Source organism: Pongo abelii, chromosome 7 (genome assembly GCF_028885655.2).
Source record: "Pongo abelii isolate AG06213 chromosome 7, NHGRI_mPonAbe1-v2.0_pri, whole genome shotgun sequence".
NCBI classification, from domain to species: Eukaryota; Metazoa; Chordata; class Mammalia; order Primates; family Hominidae; genus Pongo; species Pongo abelii.
This window is the reverse complement of record NC_071992.2, coordinates 30,135,834-30,141,145: the sequence shown is the minus strand read 5'-3', so window position 1 is coordinate 30,141,145 and position 5,312 is coordinate 30,135,834. Positions and strand designations below refer to the sequence as shown.

At 45.5% G+C, this 5,312-nt stretch overlaps 1 pseudogene; it reads right to left on the bottom strand.

Moving 5' to 3' along the window:
• Positions 1 to 255: 255 nt before the first annotated feature.
• Positions 256 to 1,187, bottom strand: LOC100937046 (large ribosomal subunit protein uL18-like; annotated as a pseudogene).
• Between the last annotated feature and the right edge of the window lie 4,125 nt (positions 1,188 to 5,312).

The following is a 5,312-nucleotide window of genomic DNA, read 5'->3' as shown; positions in this document are numbered from 1 at the left end:
GTGGACGCTATTCTGCAGGCAAGAAGCAGTGAGTCTGGAGGGTTTTCAGCAGGGTGGCATGAGGCATGCAAACATTTTCTTGGCTGTTTGTTTTGTTTTGTTTTGTTTTTACTAGGATTGTGGAGCTTTATTCCCAAGGAAAAAATATTGCTTTTAACATGTAATAAAAACCATACATAAGAATCTTTTTTTTTTAGTTGCTGTCCATAAGTTTATTGTCTTTATTTGAAAAATCCTCATAGAAAATTCTTTGGTTTAGCTCTCAGCAGCCTGCTCCTAAGCTCTGAGGAAGCTTGCCTTCTTTTGAGCTACCTGATCTTTCTTCTGAGTGAGGGACATTTTGGGATGGTTCCACCTCTTCTTTTTAACTTCTTTCTTGGGCTTCTTTTCATAGACTGGATTCTCTCATATAGCAGCATGAGCTTTCTTATACGTCTCCTCCATCGTGTCTGGAGTTACGCTGTTTTTTATGTATTGAGAGAACTGTTTCTTGTAAGCATCTTCATCTTGTTCCATTAAGTAGCGCATGTAATCTGCAACATTCTGGCCCATGATGCGCTTCTGGTGTACTTCTGCATTGCTTTCAGAATCATAACCAGGGAATCATTTGGTACTATGAGGGATAGACAAGCTTCCATCCACAGCTCCCTTCAGGGTGCCAAAAACTTTATTGCTTGTGATAGTTCTGGCAAGGCCTGCATCCAAATAGCAGGTAAAGGCACCTGGCTGACCATCAATGCTTTCCACATTGTATTCATTGCTAGTCACCTCCACTTGGCCGTCACAGATCTTGTCCATGCCAAACCTATTGAGAAGACTGCAGGCCAGCAGCAGGCCAGTAAAATATGCTGCAGCATAATTTGTTAGTTCAACCTTCACATCATATTTTGGCAGTTCGCGTGCATATGCCGCGCAGACTATAATTTCCCCCTCTATATGGGCATAAGCAATCTGATAAATGATATCTCTGTTTGTTACATGAACTATCATCCTGTATTTGGGTGTGCTGTATTTATTTTTATCCTGTATCACCAAGCATTTCTGAGAATAGTAATCAATTTTACCCTCTTGGCGTCTTCTAAATTTCACTTGCTATCTCTTAAAGTAGGCCTTATTCTTAACAACTTTAACAAACTCCATCCTGCGGAACAGAGACCCGAATCCATGGCTCGACAGAGACCTGCAGGCCCAGCAGTGCTAGGGGGCAAAAAGGGCAAGAATCTTAACATTGAATTGAGATCATTGTGTATTTATTTTCAAGTACTTCAGTAGGGACTACATTCATTAACACAAATTAAAACCCACATGCTGTTTTCAAAGCCTGTTAAAACTATATACCTATTAACAAATAAGCTATTTAGTTCAACTCTGTTTCATTGGAAGTTTACACTAACTCCCCAGGTCTTGAATGTTTTAGGTACCACACTGGATTGCCATTAGGGATTGTAACGAAAAATACCAGATGACCCAGTCTGGGAAGGGGAAGTTGAAGAGTGAACGTGATCATAATCTCTAAAATGGTAAGAGCAGTGGATAAAGTGGACATGCATTTATTTTTCAAATTCTGGAGGAGTTTCATAAGGAAGAAGCTTATGGAACCATTATCCCAAGAGGTGGTAGTGCCTGCAAAAGTAATTTCAAAGATTAAGATACTTGCAGAGATGACAGTTATAATTGGCTATTAGAGAAAATGGAATGCTTTGGGTGGCACACCCCAGAGGCTGCTGTCAGGACTGTACATTTCCAGCTGCAGAGACAGAGAGTCATACCTAGCGTGGCCCTTCTCATATCCTTGGGAGGCAGTTTGCTCCAAGAGATGCATCTTGCTTTCAGAACACATTCCCATTGACTATTTTTTTAAACACAAAACAATCATTTATTGTTGACTGAGCTCAGGAGGTGGTTCTCACTGGGGGTCTCTTGTGAGGTTGCAATAAGACATTGATGGGAGGTGCAGTCATCTCAAAGACTGTCTGTTGATGCTGTCTGTTTGCTAGGACCTCCACTGGGGCTGAGGACTAGAATGAATATACTCAGCCTCTCCATTGTTGCTTGGGTTTCTTCACAACATGGCAGGAGGGATTGAAGAGCAAGCGTCCCAAGAGAGAGCCAGGCTAAAGTACCTTTCATGGTCTAGCCTTGGAACACATGCAGTGTCACTTGTGCTGTTTTCTGTTGTCTTCCTTAGAAATGTGTCCCTAAGTCCAGCCTGTATTCAAGACTAGGTGAATAGACTTTACCTCCTGAGGGGTGACCTATCAACTTGAAAAAAAAACCTGGTTGTTGTTTTATCATTGTCACACATTGATAATAATTACACCTAACATTCGCCGCATTCCACCCATTCAATGAGTCAAGCATTCAGTCATTTAGTAAATACTTATTGCTAGGCATTTTGTCCATATTTCCATCTGAATAGGGCTTCACAGTTTCCAGAGAAAGTTCGTAACCAGTATTTGACTCGGTGTTCTCAACAACCACGCATGAAAGGCTAGGTGTGTTTAATTACTTCCATTTCTCAGATAAGGCAGTAAGAGGCTGGGAAACTCATCCGAAGTCTCTGAGCTGGTGACTGGTCCAGAGGTCTTTGAAACCCAAGTCTGTCCTGGAAGGGCATTCTTTCCACTCACCACCCAGGACATCATATTCCTCTCTCTCTCAAAATATCCAAGACTGGAGAGGAGGATAGACAGCCAGATAGACTTGCTCTGAGATACTATGGCTTTTGCATGGGGTGGCCACATTTGAGGTATTTGAGGCATTTGAGGGTGAAAGGCAGCGCTATTGATAATGGCCCTGGGGTGACAGGCACGAACCAGGCATACTGGACATAGGGTCACTTCACCCACAAATGCTCAAATAACTGGAACCCAAGTGTTTTGTGCTTTTCTGCCAAATCATGCCTTATTTTTTTAAACTTCCTACCTCTTTAAGCAAAACCAACAAATTCTATCAATGCCACAAGGATATGAGTGACCCATAGCTCCCCAGGAGAAGGCACGAGGGCATCTATGTGCTCACATGCAATTGCTTGGCCAGCTCCTGGAACCTGCTCTATTCCATGTGAACTGAAGGGGTCTGGGGTGTGAATTTGGGGTTGCCGGGCAGAGGCCTGCAAGGAGATGGTCCAGCCACCCCAGGCGTCTCATTTCCCTCTCCTGCTGCATCATTGGTTGGAGAGGCAGGAAGACCACATTCTGGAGAGAGTGGCATTGGGGAGCCGTGGAGTGAATATTGGGCCTTGGTGTAGCCCTTGCTGGGCAGAAATGGCTGGGCCTTTGTACCCCACCCACCTCAGTCACTGGGTGCTGGGTTTCCCAGGAAGGATGCAGCCTCCAGTGGCACAGACCTCTCTAGTCGAGGCAGATCCCGAAGGAACTGAGAGCTGGCAGCTTTGTGCTGACCGTGCTTCCCACAGCTAGGCCCTAAGGCTTTCCTTCAAGGGGGACCTGGGTGGAGCATCTCATGCCCCCTCAGGCTGTAGAAAGAACCAGAAAATAGAAAGAAAATGTCTATTTAAAATTAGATATGGTCTCAGAATTTAAGGGATCCAGATCTGGTGTAGATTCTATCACTTGTTAGTTCGTGTGACCCTGGATGTGTCCTTTTCCCTTCCTGGAACTCACTGTCCTCATCTGTAAAAGTGAGAGAGCTGAATTAGCTTTGGAGCTGGCCTGGCTCCACCCTGCTGTTTTGTAGTCATGAAGTCATTTAATACCTGGGCTGGGCAGACTTCTCTCCCTGTTAGAGTGGGTTGGAGCAAGCCTTTCTGCTCTTGGTTGGGAATACTTTTACAGGCTATTCAAAGTAAACTGGAATACCCCCCAGAGAATAACGTCTTAAATGGAACTGCAGAAAAATTTATTGTGACTGGTAAGTGGCTAAAGAACGGAAAATCCCTAGGGAGTGATCAGATGCCACTTGTCACACTTGGAAAAGATTTAACCTATCCATTAATGGGAAAGAGTGTGTAGAGTTGTGGCTAATAACTGCATTGTGCCGCACTTAGCATTTATGAGGAACAAATTGTGTTTTTCCTGTTCTTTGGATTTTACTTCCTTCCTGAAAACCCTTCACCAGCCTCTTCTGTGTCTTGTAAGCATCGACTTCAAATGGCACATTGGATGTGAAAGGTTTTTAGAAACTAATGAATTATCTGTAGCTTTCCATTACTCTTATCTCCTGTTCCAAGGTAATTAAAAGATGGCTGTGCCACTGAGTAATTTCAAGCATGTTGTCCAGTTATCTAATCTGCAGTATTTATCTTTTCTGCATTGCTGAATACCTTCTTCTCTCCTGGTCAAAGGAATCTTGGAGGCTTCGCTTCTTTGGTAGATTGCTGACACCAGGAATGGCAGGTTGCCCTGGCCCTGTGAGTCCTCTGGGCAGTCAGGTGTCAGCAGGGTGGAGTGGGAGCTTCAGTGACAGGTTGGCATCTTAGAACATTCCACCCCCTGACTCCTTGCAGAATGGGTGGGACATAGAGCGAAAGCCAGGGACTTGGGGAGGCAGGAGTCTCTGAAGCTCGCAGATGCAGAGTTCTGTCTTCTTGTCATCTGCTGGAGAGAGATTCAGGGAGCCATCATTTCTGCCAGGTTGGGGGGCCCAGATGCAGCCCCTTTGGGCAGCAGGGCCAACTCTGTGCTGCTAGTCTTCAGTGGTGAGGAGGGGACAGGGAGCCAAAGTTGGGGGGCTTCTCCAGTTGGCAATGGTCATTTGTGGGCTACAGTTGAGGCAGCCCCTGAAGGGGCAGAGTTTTCTAGAGATGACTTCCAAGGTGGATTTTGAGGAAAGCAAGGGATCTTGAGGAATGGAGGGGAGTAGGGCACCATAAGGAAACACCAGCACAGGACTCACATATGCTGGGAGACAGAGCTTGGCTGCCACCGGGGCCTAAATGGGGTTGGAAGGCAGATGCAGCGGAATGACCGTTAGTGATCAGAAGTGCTTCCTCTCCGTTTTCTGCCAGGAATCCGATGAGTTGGACTGGAATCACTACAGGTTCTTGAGCTAGTGGGGAAATGCATTTGGAGCATTTGGAAGCTTTGGAGAATGGATCAGAGTGGGGAAGAGACTGCATGGTAGCGGAGCAGCCCTCCTAGGGAGACTGCTGTAGCCCAGGTATGAGGAAAGGGAGGGGAAGGTGTTGTGGAAACGCCAAAGTGCTGTACACTTCTTGCTTAATGTCATCAATCCCTTCCAGGAACCTGGACCTCTGACCCTGGTAATATCCCAAACAGCTCCACAATGCTCCATTTCCAATGTCACTGCCCTGCCCCTAGTTGAGCCCCTAATGTTGTAAACTTGGACTG